At 43.5% G+C, this 18,964-nt stretch overlaps 1 long non-coding RNA gene across 1 annotated transcript in view; it reads left to right on the top strand.

The window, feature by feature from the left end:
* The first annotated feature begins 15,705 nt into the window (after positions 1-15,705).
* Positions 15,706-18,964, top strand: part of LOC121079252 — a 33,176-nt gene continuing 29,917 nt past the window's right edge. Inside the window, exon 1 of the long non-coding RNA XR_005824961.1 lies at positions 15,706-15,846. This is a non-coding gene — a long non-coding RNA (uncharacterized LOC121079252). The remainder of the gene's footprint in view (positions 15,847-18,964) is intronic.

Raw genomic sequence — 18,964 nt, 5'->3', positions numbered from 1 at the left:
GAAGAGGAAGGAGGGAATCCTGATCCCAGGATGGGATTTTTCAACTGCCCAGGTTGAAAGAAGGTAAGGAAGAACTACCAGTGAAATGTTCATGACTTCACCAGCTCCAGAAAGCCAGAGAGATTCACTCCCTGTAGAAGCTTTGGAAATATTAATTAGTATTTAACATTCTGTTAATTTTACGTGGAAGCTAGCATACCTCTAGCTACTGAAGGACTAGTTCAAGCTCTGAGGTTAATACCCAGGATAAAGGGAATAGAGAGGTAGAAGAAATGGCAATATAACCAAAAAAATAAGTGTCAGAGGTGATTCCAGGCTTAACAATAGCATAGAGGAAAGTAGATTTAAAAGCCAGAAGTAAGCCTAGAGGAGGGATGTATACATGGAGAGAAGCAGGTGTTAGATGAGCAGAGCAGAATAGCTCTTGCAGTGAAGTTGTTTAAGGTCTTGAGGTAGGTCTGAACATATTTTCATGGTTTGAAAAATACTAGTACAGGGTCAGTGGCAAGTACCAGCTGACGTGTTTCGTGTGCTTGTAGCCCTCTGAGAATGCAAAGTGATGTTAGCAGTGAAAGGTGTTTAAGCTACACCTTACCTTGTATTTTCAAGAAACAAGTTTAATGCAAATGTTGTGAGTTTGCACAGCCCAACTGTTAGTCACAACTGATTACGTGCCAGCTCAGTTCAGTGTTTCAGCTTTCTTCTAATGTTCAGCTGACAATCAGCATTGAAGGATGCTCAGCAAACACTACAGGTGGTTCTGCTTATGGACCCAAACTGTTATATCAGCACACAGCTGCATTGATTTCAGGGGGCTGACCTGGGTCTGTGTTGGCTCAGGGATTTACACTGTTCTTTGCTACTCAATGCATATATGTTGGATGTAAATTAATGATGAAGGGAAAGAAAAGAAGGCCGCTCTAAATAACCTTGTTATCCTGAGGTTCTTTAAACCATAGAGAACAGCCAGTAGCAAAATAGGTAACGTGTTTGAAGCAAGATCCTGGGCATTGGGTTTGTTTTCACTGGGAAAGAGAAATGATGAGGTAAAGGAGGCTTTCTCACTCCTCGTAGGGTTAACAGTCAGGGACAAATTTCCCAACCGAAGTATTACTTGCTGTGGTTGGGGAGCAGTAATGTAAGGTAGAAAAGGTGAATTCTTCAATGACTGAATTTTAGGCTGGGAAAAATATGATTTTGACAATATTTGAATGGTGATAAGGAAAACGTTTATTCCCATTCCAGCATCCTGGCGGAGTTGGGTGAGAATTGTTTATTGATAGCATAGTATGGATCTGAAGTGTAATCTGAAATTCAGGGAACTGGAAATAAGTCAAGAAGGCTGGGGGTATGGGGACTATCTCATACACAGGGTAACTAACATCTTAAATTGTTAAGGGGTGTAACTGAAGCAAGAGATATCGAGGCTGGCTGCTGGAGAAAGGAGACCCTGAGTTGTTGCAGAAAAGAGACAGAGAGACTAAACACCCTGCAAGGTACAGTAGGTTTTGAAAATCTTTTTTTAAATTTTTTATTTTTTTCAAAATTAAGATCTCTGCAGGAGCTGCATCCTTTGCTGGCACCTCCTCACCCCCAGACCCCCAAAAAAGGCTGTAAAGAAAAAGGTATTTGAGGACCTGTAAGTAGACCTGAGGTACTTGTTTATTAATGTGAAGAAAAGAGACCATGGATGGGAGCATAGTGTCCGTATGAAGGCAACTGAAACAGGTGGCAAACAAGCAGATGGGGATTTAGCGGGTTTAGGTCTGTGGATTGAAATAACTGGTATTCTCTGATCCAGTAAGTCTGTGGGGAGTAGGAGGCATTTCAGTTCATGACTGAAATTTTTTAGCCAAGTTGCACAGAGTTCTGTCTGCTTTTGTCAACGCTTAGCTCCAACACTGGTTGGTCCCACTTAATTTATTCACGTTTCAGCCATTTATGTGAGCTAGAGTTGTCCATTTTAGTCCACAGTCAACAGGCGGCTAGAAGGAAAGATTTTTACACGTATGAAAAAGCCATAGACTTTGTCACCTTTCCCCCCCCCAAAATCAAGCTGTAGTTCCTGTACCCCATCTCTCCTGCTCAGCGCCAACCCATGTTACACCCACGCGCCCAGAAAGTAGACAGATATCTTGGGAAATGCTGCGACCCCTAATCAGTCTGGTCCATGTAACTCTGTAGGGCAAAGGAGGGAATCCCAAAGCGTAGCTTCTGGGCAGAGAAACATGGATTTGTGTGTCAGTAGGTTTCTACCTTTTAGTCTGGATCTCTAAATGCCCTGTAAAAATGTCCAGTGGCAATATAGACCCCACAGTAGTAGATTTAGGCTTGTAGATATTAGACTTGTTTTTCCACTTACTTTTCACAGGTCCTTTAGAATTAGGTTAGAATTAGGCCCACAGGCCAGTCAGCGTGGGTCACTGCTTGTGAGTCCTGTAAAGGCAGAGAAAGGAGAGAGGCTCCTGCCTGCAGCGGGCGGTTCCGAAGGCATTTCAACCAATTGCTATCTGGAAGAGAGGGAAAGGAAAAGAAATGTCCTTTGGAGAAAGACAAACATTGGAGGTAAAGGAAGATTACATGGAGTCCTGAACCAGGTAGGAAACTTCCACTTTGTTCTCCCTCTCATTCTCGCAGGGGTTTACTTATGTCATTCCTACTTTTCTGAGTTCATGCCAAGATCATAAAAAAAACAGGTGGTAGCACATTCCACCTTGTGAAGCTCTCCAGAGATGGAGCAGTCAGTGTAGCGGAGGGAATAAATCCTGAGGGACAGAGATAAAAGGCGATTTTCTTGAGAGGAACCTTCAAGTACGAGGTGCCCCTATCTGTCACGCTCGCAGGGTTCTTTGAAAGTCATCAGAGAGCTGTGCACAGTCCTGGCGTATTCCTGCATGTGCAATACAGTGCAAATGTTGCACTCAGAAAACTTCTTTGTCCTATAATACATTTAAACAATCAACTGTGTTATACTGGCAGTCAAGTTACCTTTTAGCTGTTGGAAAGGGCATCTTCTGAACTTGGTATGAACCTGTTGGTTCTCATTTGAGATCCTTCCAATTGTCTGAAGTGAACAAGCTTCAGTCAACCCATTAGAAACATAAATGGGACCATGTGACAAAAGGTATTCAGCGTGACTCTTGGGTCTAAAACTCAGTATACCTCTTAGAAAACTGTGAAGTGGTAAAAGAGAGTATTACATGTTCATTGCACAGACCTTTTCAGGAGCAGGAACTGAGGAAGCCAGCTAATTAAAGTTAGGTATACAGAAGTGAGTAATGAGTACTCTGTTAACCCTCCTGTGTTCATATTTTATTTAGATTGCAGTCTTCTGTAGCCATACATACATGATACACAATTTAAATGCAAGTGCCCTTTCTTTCCCTGTTCCCCAAAATACCCGTAGTTCTTCCTACAGCATAGCAAGCAAGCAAAGCGCACTTTCTGCAAGGGCCGCTAGGGAAATCTATCATGTAGTATCTGTTTATTGACTTGGAAAATATTAGTCATCTTCCTCCTCATACGTATTTGAAGAATATACAATTTGGTATAGCAGTTAAGTAAATTCATGCATTTTTATACGTCAAGACCAAATCCTGGTGATACTGAGTTTTATGGAAAGACAAAAATCTTGCTGAGTTCCAGTGGCCTCTAGTCTATAATCCTTATTTTCCTGTGTTAACAGATTCTAAATGCCTCCCTTGTAACCAATAGACTACACTTAGAATATCCTACAGTTTCAGGTTGGAGTAGCATAATTGTGAAAACCTGGCAGCTTGTTCTGTTTGTAAAAAACCAGAGATCTAAATGAGCCTTCCTAGCCTTGTCCCAGTGCCTCTAACAGATTTTTCACCCTTATTTTCTGTTTTCAACCTAACCCTTAAAAAACAAAATAGTGCAGCAGACTGAATGACAGATGCTGGTGTTCCCATAGTGTTTCCTGGTGGGGGGGTGAGGAGAAAACTTTTTTCTTGCAAGTCAATTCAGCATGAGCTGTTTCTAAGCAGTGTAGTCGGAGACAGTTCCGTCTGGAGCAAGGATTTGCTTGTTGTTGCAAGGTGGAGGTACACTGTAGATGTAACCTTTGGAACCAGTCCTGATCTTTTCGATACAGGTTACCAACAGAATAGGGGTCACTTTAGCAGAAGTACTTGTTGCAAAATGACAGGGTTTCAGTGAAGACTTTTTACTGGGATATCTGATATCCTGGCACACTACTGCTTGGGGGTCTTTGTGAGATGCTTCAAGCATGTTGCTCTGCAGAGGTTTATTTCCTTGTGTGAGTACATCATCTTTCAGTGGGGACCTCCAGGAAATCTTCCTTACCCAAAGTTACAGAAAGGAGTGCATTCGCAGGGGTGGAAGTGGGAGTGTGGCCAACACTTTATAAGCTTTCATGAATTCAGCTATTCTAAAAGACTCCTGAGGACAGATGATGATGGGTTGTTTGCATTGCTGAAAGTGTAACTAGCTCTAACGCTTCATGTGCTGGACTTCGGTGTACCTGGAGCAGAACTGGCATCATCCCCCTCATCACCCCTGGTAGCCCTTTCTTATGTCTTCAGCACTTACGCTGCTCTTCCATGCCGAACGTTGCGGCTGCATCCTTGACACGTTTAATCCATACTGACTAACCGCATTGACAAAATTCACTCCTGTATTGATTTAATCTCCTTCACCTCCTTCCCCTCTGCGCCAATCCTGTTGAAATTAAAATGTACTAGCATCACTTGTTACCAGACTTGTTACTACTTCAGACAGCAATGCTGCAGCTGCATCTGGATCAGCAGGATCCTATCCAGCTCCCTGGATGCATTCTGCCAGCAGGGAGGAATGCTGCATGAGAGCAAGTCTCTGCTGTTGCAATTCTGCCCCCATCTCCCCTCCTTTGGCCTTTATGGATTACTGGTGAAACTCACTTGTACAGTTTGGATGTTTGATAGATAAAGCACGTACGGGAAAAAAAAGGAAAAACTATAAATACAAAAATCTCAACACTGTGCATTCAGTGTCTTTTCTTTCTAGCTTAAAAGAAGGAAGGTAAATAATGTCAAGTCAATGAATATCAGATATATTTTTTGACTGTACATTACAGTGAAGTGTAATCTTTTTTTTACAACTGCGAGTCCATCTTATTTATTCTTGTAAATGTTCCCAGACAATGTTTGTAATATGGGCTGTGTTGCAAATCCATAAAATAAATCTGTGATCTGAGATTAATGTTTTACTAAGAGACTCTTGTACTTGTGCTTTTCTTTGCACTTACAGGGGACAATATATAGCAAGTAATACTATTAGCAATGGCGGGGTGATGGCACATGAAAAATCCAGACAAGCTTCTTGTCACGTTGATGGGCAGCTGGCTTTACATTATGGTTATCATTCAGAAGTAGCTTAACAGCAGCAAAGATAATTTGCCAAGAATTTAGCTGAAAAATTTGAGCCAGCCCTCGCAGAAAGCCAGTGTATGTGAGCTGAGTATTTTTTAAAATTATGGTCTTTGAAGCATGAGTTAAAGCTAAGCATATTCTTGCAGTGTTTTCCTTCTAACAGGTATTACTGTCTCGTTTCCTTGGTATTCAAGAGCTGAATAGAGATCGCTAATGTTACTGCGATTTTTCTGGTGTTTCCTATAGACAGGCACATGAGGGTATTTTGTGTGCAGGTGTTGCATGCCAAACTTGAATGTAGGATACGGATGTCAGTAACAAATATTTTCACACGTTTACCAGCAGGCTGACGTCTTCTGCCCTCATTTATCAACAGCCACATGGCAGTGCTTGCCATCCAAGTCAGTTTATGCAAAGTAGGAGGCTGTAGGCAAGAAAGTAGACAAGGCTCCTGTGCTCTGAACACTGCTTTGTTCCCCCAATGCAAGCACAAGCACATTCACAGCTTAGTGTCAGAATAAGAAAGTCCTGTCTTGCTACCCTCATACAACCCAAATGGTAAGAACTGATATCTTTTACATTGTTAATTAGCCTCACTAAGAAGAAAAATAATAAAAATCAGGCATCTGAACAAGGATGATGTAGCTCTTGTTTTTCTTAAAGCGTGGTAAATCTATCTTGGAAGCATAGTTTTGTACTCATTTCTGTATAGATTCATTTTTTTCTTTTCCAAATACTTTGTTGTAATTCTTCATTGGTATGAAGAATTATTCTGTAACTGCACTAGGTATTGGCTCAAATAAAGGTGTTCAATCACAGAGTTATTGTTATGGTGGGGAGCCAGTTAAGAGGAAAAAGTTGATGCCAGAGCAAGCTCCACACCAGTATTTGAGAGGAAACTTTACTGGTGCAGTCCTGAGTGTTTAATAGAAACAGTTGTATATTGGTAGTGATTTATTACAGTTCGTCTTGGTACTTGAGCCTGGTTCATATTTTACAGGCACCTGATATTAACAACAGGTTGCACTTACGGAATGTAAACAGCAGAGAAAGAGACGTATTGCAGGTGGTCCTATAAGGATACACATTGAAGTGCCAGCATTTAGAAACACGTTTACCCTTCTGTTCTTTTCTTGTCTTCCCGGCATAAGACAGCAATGGGTTATGTGCTGGGGAATGCAGAAGCCAGAAGTGCCTGGGGTTCGAAGTGCTTCACACCCTGCTCCATAGTGTTACCATTGCAGGGTGCGAACCCATAGAGATTTAATCCAGCTCAGTCAATGCCTTCAAGTATCAGCTGCTACTTTTCCATCCATTCCCATGATAACCAGTATCTTTGTATTGATACCACTCTGCCTAAGCTGAAGCTCTCATTTTCACGGGTTAAACCTTCAAATACCACACATTATGCTGAGCTGAATATGCAGCTGTTGTATAGAAGCAGATGTTAAAAATGGGGCTTGTCTTATTCAGGCATGACTGTCCACATGATAGTCATCCAGCTCTAGAGAGGGAACCTGGACAATGGCCTTGATGGTGAGAAAAAGGCCTCTCCGGAGCGTGAAGCTGCCTTGGATAGAGCCATCTAAGGCAAATGTGTTGGGTTGTCCTCTGGATGTTCCTGGTTTCTCCACTGATCGAGTTAGACAGGTGACCAGTACCAACTTGGACAGCTAATTCTGAGATCTCTTTGGTTAGATGAGTTGCATTCCCTCCGTTACTGAATATACTGCAAGCAAATTACGTCATAAAATGGCATAAAGAGAGAAGGAACAGATTTAACGCTTCTTGGTTATTCTTGGAAATTCTTCCTCTGATCCATCTAGGTTGGCCGTTTCAGGTCCTCCCTCTCTTTTGTCAAGTTCCACATTTGAAAAATTATGAAAACTTTTTTTTTTTTTCTTAAAAAAAAAAAAGAAGAAGAAAAGGGCTGTTCTGTGTTTTACTTTTGTACACCAATGTATAACTTTAATTTTACAGGAGGTAAACCAAATAAAAAAAGGCTTTTGTTCTTTCTTGTGTTTTGGTTTTGTGCATTTGTTGTGGTTTGTGTATGTGTGTGTGAGCCATTTCTGTGTGTGTTTGGGAGGATGTCATATTTCTTATGAAGAGAGAGTTTGTAACTCGCTTGTAAAAGTTTATCCACTAAGTGTTAGTATATGGTGAATCAATAGCTACAGAGCATTTATGGTGCAGGTCAATAGGGTTACTTAAGTTCGTAACATTTAGTGATCTGTTTATAAACGCCTATAATGGACTCTTTATACCAGAAGTAATATAATATTTAGTTCTCCTTTATTAATACCTTGTAAATGATATGCTGTTAAAATATGCTGCAATGATGGATTTTCCGGCAATGTGATAAAATAGCTCTTTATTGCTTGTGCTTGTATAAATGGTTCCCTCTAAAACATCTGTGAAAGAAAGTCTGGCTTGCATATAAAAACTAATGAAAGATGCAGAACATTTTTCTGGAGAAAAGTAAGGCCAGAAGTTGCTAGCGGTAACTCCCTCAGTGTGCTCACGTATAGGATGGTCCACATAGGATCAAGAGGCTGAAGAGCTTGTACTAAACATCCCTTTCTTTGAAATCTCTGAAGGTGTTCCTAGGACTATCATTTCACTTGTTTCATGACGGAGTGCGCTGAGCAGACAGGAGAGGGTCCCAGTTACCTGCAATGTACCAGGCAACATCAGGCAATGTATCAGGCAATATCTACAGCGATCTTTCTTCCAGGTAACGTTTTGAATTGTGCTCTCTCCATCCATAGGACCTATGTAGGGCTTCTAACCCAGTGCTGGAGCATGCCGACAGCACATCCAGCGGGTGTCTCCCTTCAGGATTAGACAGTCCTGTTTTGTGCATCTTTCTTGCAAATCAGCCTGTCCCATCAGCAGAGCAGGGATATGACTGTGTGCACAACTCTGTGTGCGTGCATGTCTCCTGTCACCTTGTCCTCCTGCTAAAAGCTGGGCACAAATACTCCTCTAAATTAAGAGCTACTGGAAGGGGTTATTGGCAGCGTTAGTACAGTCGTGAGTGCTGACGATGAAGGAACGAGTTGTCTAGGAAAATGCTGATGACGTGCAAAGAAAGAAAATTATTGTTTATTCTCATGCCATAAGAACTATCTTGCAACAAAAAATAGGCTTTAACAAAGGAAGTAATGAGCAACCCCAGTTCTCTGTGCTTCTGTGTACATGCCATTGAGCTGTAATTACACCACATGGCTGACTGTGTGAATACACCTCTAGTAAGCAGCCAGCTCCCAGCATGTTCGTATGACAAGAAGCAACACAACACGCAGTAATAGTTCCTCTGTTGGTTGTAGTTTGAAGGATAGATTAGCTGTGGACTGAGTCAAAATTAGTACCAAAAGCCAAAATAAGCAAATATTTTTTGTTTCTACTTTGCATCTTCGTTAAATTACATGAATGTGGAAATTACGTTTGTGTTTACAGATCCGATTTTGAGTTTACTCCACACCATTGGTAACATCTAAGGTATGTGGGGGGATTTACTGCTTTTGGCCATGGAGGTTCTCCAGAAATGCGTGAAGCCATCTTTTACACAAAGCTGAGGCCCATTGCTTCAGTCTTGTGTTGCTCATGGATGTTTTGTATCCAGGTGCAGAAAAATGTAAGTGCCACTTTCTTTTTTTTTTTTCCTAGTAAAATTTTACACTAAATTCTAAAGCCTGCAAGCATTTTTTAATGAATGGTAGCTGTTCCATACATTAACTGCTTGCTGTGTTACTGGTATACCACCCTTTTATTTTAATCTGCTTCACTCCAAGTTCCATCATCTATAAGTGTCCTTGTTCTTGCAGGTGTTGAAATAAAAAAAACCCTACCTATATAAATACAAATCCTTCTCAGTGCAGATCTGCTTACATTGCAGCAGGGTCAGGACTGACGTGTGAATTGGTGGCTTGGCCCAAGCTCAGGAGTTGAGAAATGAGAAGTGAGCATGTCTGGGGATGAGGGGGGATTGACCCAACAGTGCCTTTCCCCATAGTGGTGTTGGAGCAGGCTCCTCCCTCGGTCCTGACAACTTCCAGTGCTTTCCAGGGCTACAACAAATTTCATCCCTCTGGGATTTCTCTCATTTTACTCACCTCTGAAGGTGGCCAGGGACCTCCTGCCTGCTCCTCCCAGGTGTTTGCCAGAGGTGGGATCCCACATGGGCTCAGGGCAGCCCCCTTTGCCCCTCTCCAGCCCGCCCAGCACCTTTCAGATGCATCACAGCCTCTTGCCAACAACTAATGTGCAGTGTCCAAGGCAAATAGGCTCCTTCTCCCAGCCTCACACCCTTGGTAAGCAGAACAGCTGCAAAAATATCAAGCAGAGAGCAAGTATTAACTCAAAACTCAGTTTGGGCTATAAGCATGCAAATAATTCTCGTTTTCTCATTGGCAGACTCCTGCTGCTACTGTTGCTTTTAGGAATCTGCTTTGCAAGTTTGGAGACTAATTTTGAAAAGAGCAGTTTGGGAACGATAAGGCTAGGCTTAAAAGACACTCCAGCAGCATGGAAATACAAGCAGATACCAGCTTGCTAAAAGAGAATGGATTTCTATCCATCCCGGATATTGTAACAGCTTGTGGTCTGCAAGCATGTTGAACGATGTCAGAATTTTGTATGCGTCAGGCTGGGGAAAACACTGCCATTGCTTCAGTGCTGTTGCTCCGTCATTTTTGACTGCTGCTTTTAAAATGATTTTCCCACTGTGGCCCCAGTACGACACTGTGTAAGCAGTGGTAAGTCTTTGCAGGCAGGGACCAGGAGGAGTTCAGAGAGGAAAGTTTATTCCAGGGAATCTGCCTGGATTTTGGGGGAGATAACTCCATCACCTCAGGATGCAATTACTTGCATTTTTTGTGCATTTTCACAGACTTCTGAAAAAAAAAAAAAAAAAAAGCGCGTAGGCTTAGAAGTTATCAGTCACACATCAAGGTCTGAGGTAGTGGTAAGAACAAGCTGCACCCTTTGAACCCAACAGGCAAGCTTTTAAAAAAAAATTACAGATTTAACCTTTTTGGTAAATGAATTCCCATGGAGTGGAAAGATCAAAATGAAATGTTTTGCTAACATGTTCTATCCAATTTGAAATGACCTAAGCACTGAAATCATTTTCTGTTGCTTTTTCCTTACGCTGTTTGGTGGTCTTCATTGGGAAGCAATTTTCTTTGGCCATCAGAGCTGCCTCAAGCCTCCCCCCCGCCTCACTGATGGACAAGGTAACATCACTGCGTAGGATGCTCCCACAGCCTGGGCTCCTGGAAAGGGAGACTCATGATCATTTAGATTAAATATTATTTTAATTCTACTGGCATTTTGCACCTTCACTGTTGGGAAATTTAGGCTTAATTTTTTCTCACAAGTTTAACTTCTGTAATTAATGAGTCTTGTATCAGTTGCATATACTGTATGTGTATATATATGTGTGTGTATATAGATTTATATAGGGCATACATATATATATATATATACAGCTTGTAAACTCTACTTATATAATGTGTGTATATAGAGAAGTGTTTGTGTGAATATATATATATATACGTAAACAGCTTTTATGCTACTGCACGCAGGGTTTTCTAGGAAGCTCGAAGCTGTGTATGTTATCTGGGGAAGAGTTAGCCCAGGTGGATGTGTGCTGGAGAGATCCCTGTTGGAAGAGACGTGGGGTGCTGTGTCTTTTGTCATCGAAAAGGCCACAATTTCATGTCTTTGGAATTTTCTCCCAAATCTTTCCAAACATCACTGCTTGTTTTGACACCTCTGAGCATGGCTGCTGCCTCCCTTAGCAAGCACTGTGAGGACCTGGCTGAAGAGGTGACGATGATTTAGTGTTTGTTACGACTTCCCCGTTCCCTGTGGGAAATCACACGGACCTAAAACCTTTTCTCCTTTCTGCTCTATCTAGTGCCCACCACGCCGGGCACTTCCTTCAAGCTGGGTTGAGTTAGGACTTGACCTTAATTCATACCACTCCTTCTGGGGGGATGTGTGTGCACTAGGAGGGGGCTGTGTTTGTTTGTCAGCACGGTGTGTGCTGAGAAGCAGAGGAGGCTACTGGGTGGTAAACAGAGAATTTAAATTTCTGAAAGCTCTCTTAAACCTGTTCAAATCTCTGTGCTGTGCAGATAAGGCTGAGCTGTTGTATGGGCTGACACAGTAGGAACAAACTTCTGGCATACGCACAGCAGTTACAGCATTAGAATTGTAAAACACCTTTTTTCTTTTTTTAATCAAGGTAGGAACAAGTTTGAAAGGATGATTTGTGTAGTGTGCTTGCAGTTACAAACAGAAAAAAAATCAAAAGTATTCAGAAGGGAGGGGAGGAATCTGAGCAAGCAGGAACAGCCTGACCAAGTGAATCTGGCTGCCTCAAATGTCATTGCTACTTTCCCTCAATTACCTTCTAGTCTCAGGATATTGCAGATTTTAGTGTCCTCTAAATGAACTAAAGTCCACTGTTCCCTGATGCAATCTTTCCTTCAAGGAGGCATTAACCTAACACCTGTGCCTAAACTGACCTTTACCTTTCTCTTGGAGATAAAAATGTGCAATGAGTTGGAAGCAGGTGGATTTGTTTTGCTGCTCGGAGACTTGTTTGGGTCGGTGTGAGCAGGTAACAGCAGGCAGCCTGGGCTTCTGCCAAAATTCCAGCAGTATAAAGGCTTTGTTTTCTCTGGCTCTGCAGCCGAGTGGGAGTCTAACAGAACTAAAAACTTTGGAGATGCTGACTTCCACCCGAAGGAGAACATGAGCATATTGTGAAATTGTGACCGCTTCAGGTTTTGCAGATATGCACAAAGCAAACGTCCCCAGGTCATGTGTGCATGCTGGGCATCACTCAGCAAAACGCCTCCTGGCAAGTGTACCCTCTGTCTTTTCCTTCTTCCCTGCATGCTCTGAGACGGGTTACCTGCAAAGTTCTGAGTTGTGTTTGATGCGCTGCTTGTACAATCCAAGTGGTACAGTCTAGCCATGGTCATAGTAATGCCATGGGAAAAAAATAAACGTATTAGTGTAGTTTCTGGTTGCAAAAGTACTACAATAACATGAAAGTCGGGTTTAGCTGTGCTCCTTGAGAAATTTAACAGCCAGAATTTTCTGTCAAGATATTTGAAAAACTGCTTGAAAAGGTAAAGGAAAAGACTGTATGTATAAGGTCAAGTGCATTACCCCATCGCTGTGTTCCTGGAACGAAATACTGGGATGTTCCCAGGAGGTGGCAGAGCCTGGAAATGCTGCTAAAATGGTGGGAATCAGGAAAGAATAAATACGAGCTAAATAGGAGCATATCTATTTATCTAGCTGTGGATACTTCAAAGCACAAATATGTGATGTCTAATTAGATGGGAGGCAACATGAAGGCTACCCCAATGTGCCAGAGCATCTCAGTCCACCCTGAGTGCCTGCTTGGTGCTGCCAGCACCACTGCCACTGACAGCACTGCGGGATCCAGCCCCTATCTGTCCAGAGACCCCCATTGGTGGGGTGAACCTCTTACCTCTGGTCTTGGAGGGAAATCCTTGAGCTAAGTAATGAGAAGGAGATGCCGATGGCTTCTTTTGTCACATCAGCGGAGAAAGAGATGTTAAAAATGAAGTAATGAGCATAGTTAAGAACAAAACTGCTGCTCCAGGCAAAGTTTTGCTAGCTTCACTTTTGCTCCCTTTCAGCTCAATGTACCAATTAAACTATAGCCGAAGCAGAAAATGACATAGTTTTATTTTTAAAGGATATAAACAATAGCATTTTATAAATCCTGCAGTTTCCCTTTGTCCAGAAGGAATGAGGATTTTGGCTTCTTCCATGAGATACAGTTGCCAAGAGGTGTTCAGCTTCTGTCCCAGCTTCACGATCCCTGCAGCACGTACGCCTAAGAAATATAATCCTTCTGCTATTGTCTGCCTGCTTTCTCTTCTGAATACACTTGCAATTGCAGGCATGAAAAACAATTGGAGATGGGAACATTTGTTGGCTTTAAAACTCACTGGATGACAGCTCAGCCTGGCTTCTAGCACAAATGATCAGGGGAAGAGCTGATTCTGCCAGAGAATGGGGGGTCCCACATCTGCGCTGGAAGGACTCTGCTGTGCCACGTGTAAGGACCGTCTTTCATTTTCTGCTGATTTTAATTTACTCTGCTTGGTTAGAAATGTTAGGCTCTGCACAGTCTTGTTTTTCTTTTGTCCCCCATTGCTCTGACTCTTTCCTAAATACAAAAGGACTCTTGGGAATAGCATTCCGTTGAGCTGTCATGCTGAACTGTCTCCATATCCAGATGCTAATGATGGGAAATGTAGCATTATATGGGATCGGTGGGTAAGCAGGAATTACTTTTCAGCACAATTCTTTGCTTGAAATCATGGCAAACCTTCTGAAATGACTGTTTTCAAGATCACGTCTCCCTTTTAAAATATTGGTGTTTGATGGTGTTGATATGTGAGCATTGGAAAGGAAAAGTACAGGGAAAAATCAATTTTGAAAACCAAACAAAGGTTTCTGCCTTTTCCTTTACTGAAAACCCAGCTTTCCTTCTATTAATTCTCCCGTGAGCCTATAGCTACCTATTACCTTGGACTGCAGTGCCTTCGATGGAGTTTTGTAAACCTTTGGCCCCATCGCTATAAAAACCTTCCAAGTTTTTGCCAAATCTCCCTCAGAAAGATTACTTTTGCTTTGAAGATGCCAATAAAGGAAATTGCTTTCACAAGGAGAGAGCTGGGAAGACAACCCTAGCCCCTTCATTTGGCTTCCCTCCAACCTTAAATGTATTGGAACCGGAGAGCAATCCTAAATATACGATGAAAGGTACCGCAGTCCAGGCGGTGAGGTCTCTTGGGGCAGTGCTTCGTCATGTTCCAGTGCCCCTTCACCATTCTTCAGCTTTTGAGCAAAAGCGGTGAAAGAAAAGAGCAAAACCTGCCCGGGTGGCTTGCTGGGATGGAAAATCCCAGGTGGCAGACCCCACCTCCGGCGGCCTCGTGCCATTCTCTGCCACCGCTGGAAGGAGGTTGGTTTCTTTCTTTCTTTATCTGCGGAGTTTTTGCTATTTGTTCCTTAACGCAAATCCCTTTTGCGCAGTCTTATCAGTACCATATGCCACCGGAGCACCTGTGTCGTGGCATAGACCTGGAAAGACGAGCAGAGAGCAGGCTGTAGTCTTTAGCCACAAAGAGATGGGCAGGAACAACACCGGGAGTCTGGTTTAAATTGCAAAAATGAGCAGACTTGGAAAGTGAGCCTGAGTGCTCTGGTCAGCCGGGCCAAGCTAAAAACTTGGCATGTGCTTTCTGCCCAGATTTCCTCGATGGAGCCTGGAGAACTTGAAGCAGTGCCAGGAGCCCAGGGGAGTGAGAGGTGATGCAGAGCAGTGCAACCTCTGCAGGCTGCACATCCCCGCTTCTCCTCTTGCTGCTGTTCCTGGGAATTTGTCAGCAAGGAAGTTCCTTACATCAGGCACGCAAGTAGCAATGTGGGAGGACATCTGTGGGCATGCAGGGGAATCTTGTGTGTGTTGTCACCACAGCCCCAGCCCGAAGGCAGGTGTGGGGACATGAGGGTCGCCTTTGCTGCCTGACCTCCAGCAGGACCATCATCTAAAGCTGGATGAGCTGTGGTCAGTCTGATAAACCTCCCAAACGTGGCCTCGGTGGTGTCAGTGGGCACATGAACAGGGAATCAGCGCTAGGTGTGTACAGATACCTTCTAACCTCAGGCAGTGAACAGTGGCCTCAAAATGGCTTTTGTGTCTGCAGGGGAGGGGACACCAGTACCGGGGCCAGGAGGCAGCTGAGATGAGTCCTTCCCATGTAGGGATGGGGGGAGCTTGGGCAGGAGCACGGGGGCAGCAGGAGGGGGATTTGCTGGACTGGCACAGCTCTGGTCCTGCTCCGCATCGCTCCAGCTTGGTGTCGGTGTGAGAAATCTCCTCTGCCCGTCCCCTGCCCTGAGGATCAGGACATACTGAATAATACTGTTTCACACCAATGAAAGCCACCTAATTTTACTGAATATTTTTTAGTTTACCGTTTATTTTGGGAGTGAGTATGATGGATGGCTTGATGTTTTTAAAGACATTTTACAGCTGTTTGACCACAGGAAACATTTTGTCAGCAGTGTTTTGTAAAGAGGCAGGGGGACTGGTGATGCCAGAAAATGGCCTGCTCTCTGAATATACAGCGAGACACGAGGTTTGGATGCACCTTAGCACATCTAGTGCTAAAACAGAGATGTAGCTCCATGGCTGATGAGAATTACTGTGTAGAAATGGGCAGCTTCCCTCCTGTCCCCAGGGCAGCAGCCGTTCCGGAGGCTCCCAGTGCACAGAGTCCAGCACCATGGTTGAGAGCAGCTGGGTCCCCTGTGAGTCTTGGGGTTTCAGATCAGAGGAAGGAGCTGCAGGAAAAACGGGGCCTGAAACGGGCAGCTGAACTGCCAGGTAAGATGCTGGGAGCTCACAGGGTGTGTGAGCTCCTTCAGCCTGGGCGGCTTCTCTGTCCGAGCTGGTCCAGTTCCACCGGGAGCTCTGGTATCCTTGGACGTGCTTAGGAAAAGCTACGGTTATCTAAGCACATGCATGAGATGGGCTGCTTCCTTCCACCTTTCCAAAGCAGCTCACAGACTAATTTAGGTCAGAAAGGGGCTTCTGGAGGTGTCTCCCCCAACCTCCTGGTTAAAGCAGGGCTACTTTCAAGGTTAGATCAGGTTGCTGCAGACCTTGTCCAGTCCAGGTCTGAAGATCTCCACAATGGAGATGTCACAGACTCTTTGGGCCCAAGTTCCAGTGCTGCACCACTTTTGTGAATGTTTTCTTATATGCAATGATATTTTCTCTTGCTGCAAATTGTGTCTGTTATTTCTTGCCCTTTCCCTCCTGTCCACCTCTGAGAAAAACCTCTCTCCATCTTCTCTATAATCTCCCTTTAGATTCTTTGTAACTTTGAAATAAGTCTCGTATAAATACTTTTTTTTTTTTTTTTGTGGAGCTGACTCTTGGTGTTAGGCTCTTCTTACCTTATCGTCTTCAAAATACATCCTTGTTATCAACTTGTTATGCCACAGCTGATGTAATGGCTGGACGTGCAGAAATACCTGCTCCCCCTCAGCTTCCCGGATCTGTAGTTATCTGCTCGGAGATGTGTGGAGCTGCAGGGCTCGGCCTTCAGGGAGCTCTTCCAGAGCTGCACCCTTGCTGCTGCATTCATCAGCTCCTCTGCCTTTCTGGTCCAGGTGTGGTCGCCCATTTTTGAGGCCAGCTCAATCAAATCACCACTATCCAAGGTCCCAGGATGCGGGGACAAAGTTCTCTTCTGATAACACATTCTTCAGCAATAATGGCGACACCTTGGTTTGCCTTGCAGTTATCAAGATGCTTTTCTGTATGCATCAAAGCAGTAATAATTTGACTTGTCTTCCCTGAGTAATGATTTTGTCTTACACTTTTTTCAGTTACATTTGTCTTCAAGGCATCGATTTCATTCCTTTCTAAATTTTTTGAAGTTCTTTCTACTCGGACTTATTTTGTGGTGATTCCGAACGAATTACACCAGCTTTGCAATTATTTTAAGTAGACACTACTTTTGCATGGAGTGCCAAAAAATGGTAAAAACCTTAGGCTAAACATTCTACGTATAACTCTCCCTGCACTCTCAGAAGGTTTCGGTTTTTTTTTGAAATACTGGTGTGTTAATAGTTTCACTGAATATATAAACTACAGTAATTGGTTGTTGCCTTGTTCTGAGGACACAGTGTTTGTTTGCTACGTGTTGTGTTAGTGGTATCTAAGAGTGGGTGATAAAGAAGAATTCTGTGATCTGTCAAGAAGCTTGTGCAAAGCCCTGCTGAGAAGATACAAGTTGAGGTGCAACAGAAAACTTGGGGGCCTGAAGTGAGGTGTTTGTCCTGTCTAATTGTCTGCCATCCTCAGGCACCCTGCATGGGGTGGGTGAGCCCCCTTGGGCTGCCCCTGCACCTCCCCGTGCTGACCCTGCACCACTTGGAGTCTGCCTGCCCTGAGCCCAGCAGGTAGGAGACCTCTGTGATGCCCACAGCTCTTCCCAGGGCAGCACGGAGACATTTGGTGCATGACCTAGAGGACTCCGGTCTGATTTAATTTTCCCAGATTTCTTGGTGGGGGATTGAGCCAGCAATTTAGTTTGCTGAGTCCCTGGAAATTGCATGCAGATCTGTACGCTGCCAGTTGCGGCCAGGCAGAAGGGTTACAAGGAGGAGAAGGCAGGAGCCTGCATGGATTTACCAAGCAGCTGTCGAGCTTTGTCAGAGCACCATATCTGCATTCCCAGCATACAGCTGATGGTGCATTACGCCAGTCCCTACAATCGGTGGGATAACTCATCTGCAGAAGTTTGGTTTCCAGGACTGTGTGGCAATGTGGATGCAGCCAGATAAGATGGTCTAGCTCAGGACATCTGTGCAGCTCTAACCACAAGCCTTGGTAGGAGTTGTCGGAGAAATTAGAACTGCTGTGTAGGTAAGAGCTGCACTGGAGAATGTCGAATGTCCTCAGGTACTTCTCCCCACCTCCCCCCCACACCTTTTTTTTTTTTGGTGGTCTTCATAACTTTTTTCTTTCATTTCTTTGACGCATTATGTAATGGTTCTAAATGTTTCATCGTTAGCTCTGTTTAAACAGAATTTTGCACAGCACAACCAGATGACCACAAAATCCTATCATTTGAGACGTAATGTTTGCTGTAATAATAGCTACATCGTGTAACTTGTGACAGTGATGGTCCTGGCTGTCACGTTAGGAGAGACACAGAAGTGTGACAGGGACTGGGTTTTTATTATGGTAAAAGAAAAAGCTTTAAAAAGTATATGCCATGAATTTACATCCATTTGAGAAGTTTCACAGAATTACCAAAAGAAGAAAATTAACCCATTCAGACCTCGAAATGAGGTATTTACAGTAAATCATGTATTTGCACCTCAAGACATCTACATGGGCCTCAGAGAAGCTAACATGCCACTTTCAAACTCTGAAGCGTAGGTACCATGTCCAAAAAGGGCCTGGTTATGGAAAATACTTCCAGAGGTAAATGGACAAAGCTAAACTCTGACCAATTTAAGAACTGCTGTAGGTCCTTCCTCATACGTAGCACTGCAGAAAAATGCTACATGCTGTCACCCTCACTGGAAGCAAGCACACGTGGGCTCACTTGGCATGGGATTCTGTGGTTGCCAAAAACAAGAAAGAGCCAGAAACCCCACGGGGACCCCGAGGTCGCTCGCCTGCTTTACATTTCAGATGTTCTGATACCATGGTGATGGGCAACAGCAGAAAGGCCTAAAATAGAGCATAAGTATTTTCAACAGCTTTCTCTTACTAAGTGCACTTCATACTATCATGAGAAAGTCCTCTTGATTTTTTTCCTCTTTCTTCCACTTCAGATAAAATGTCTAGTACCTAAAAGGTCATTTTGAAGAACTTTGCTTTTCTATAAATTACTGGATTTTGTAAAAACACTGAATATAAGTGACAATCTCTTGTCTGACTGTATTTAGTGTCTTACTTTTAGAGTCCTAAGAGAGAGCCT

This window comes from Cygnus olor, chromosome 16 (genome assembly GCF_009769625.2).
Source record: "Cygnus olor isolate bCygOlo1 chromosome 16, bCygOlo1.pri.v2, whole genome shotgun sequence".
Lineage (NCBI taxonomy): Eukaryota > Metazoa > Chordata > Aves > Anseriformes > Anatidae > Cygnus > Cygnus olor.
This window is presented reverse-complemented; position numbering and strand designations above follow the sequence as displayed.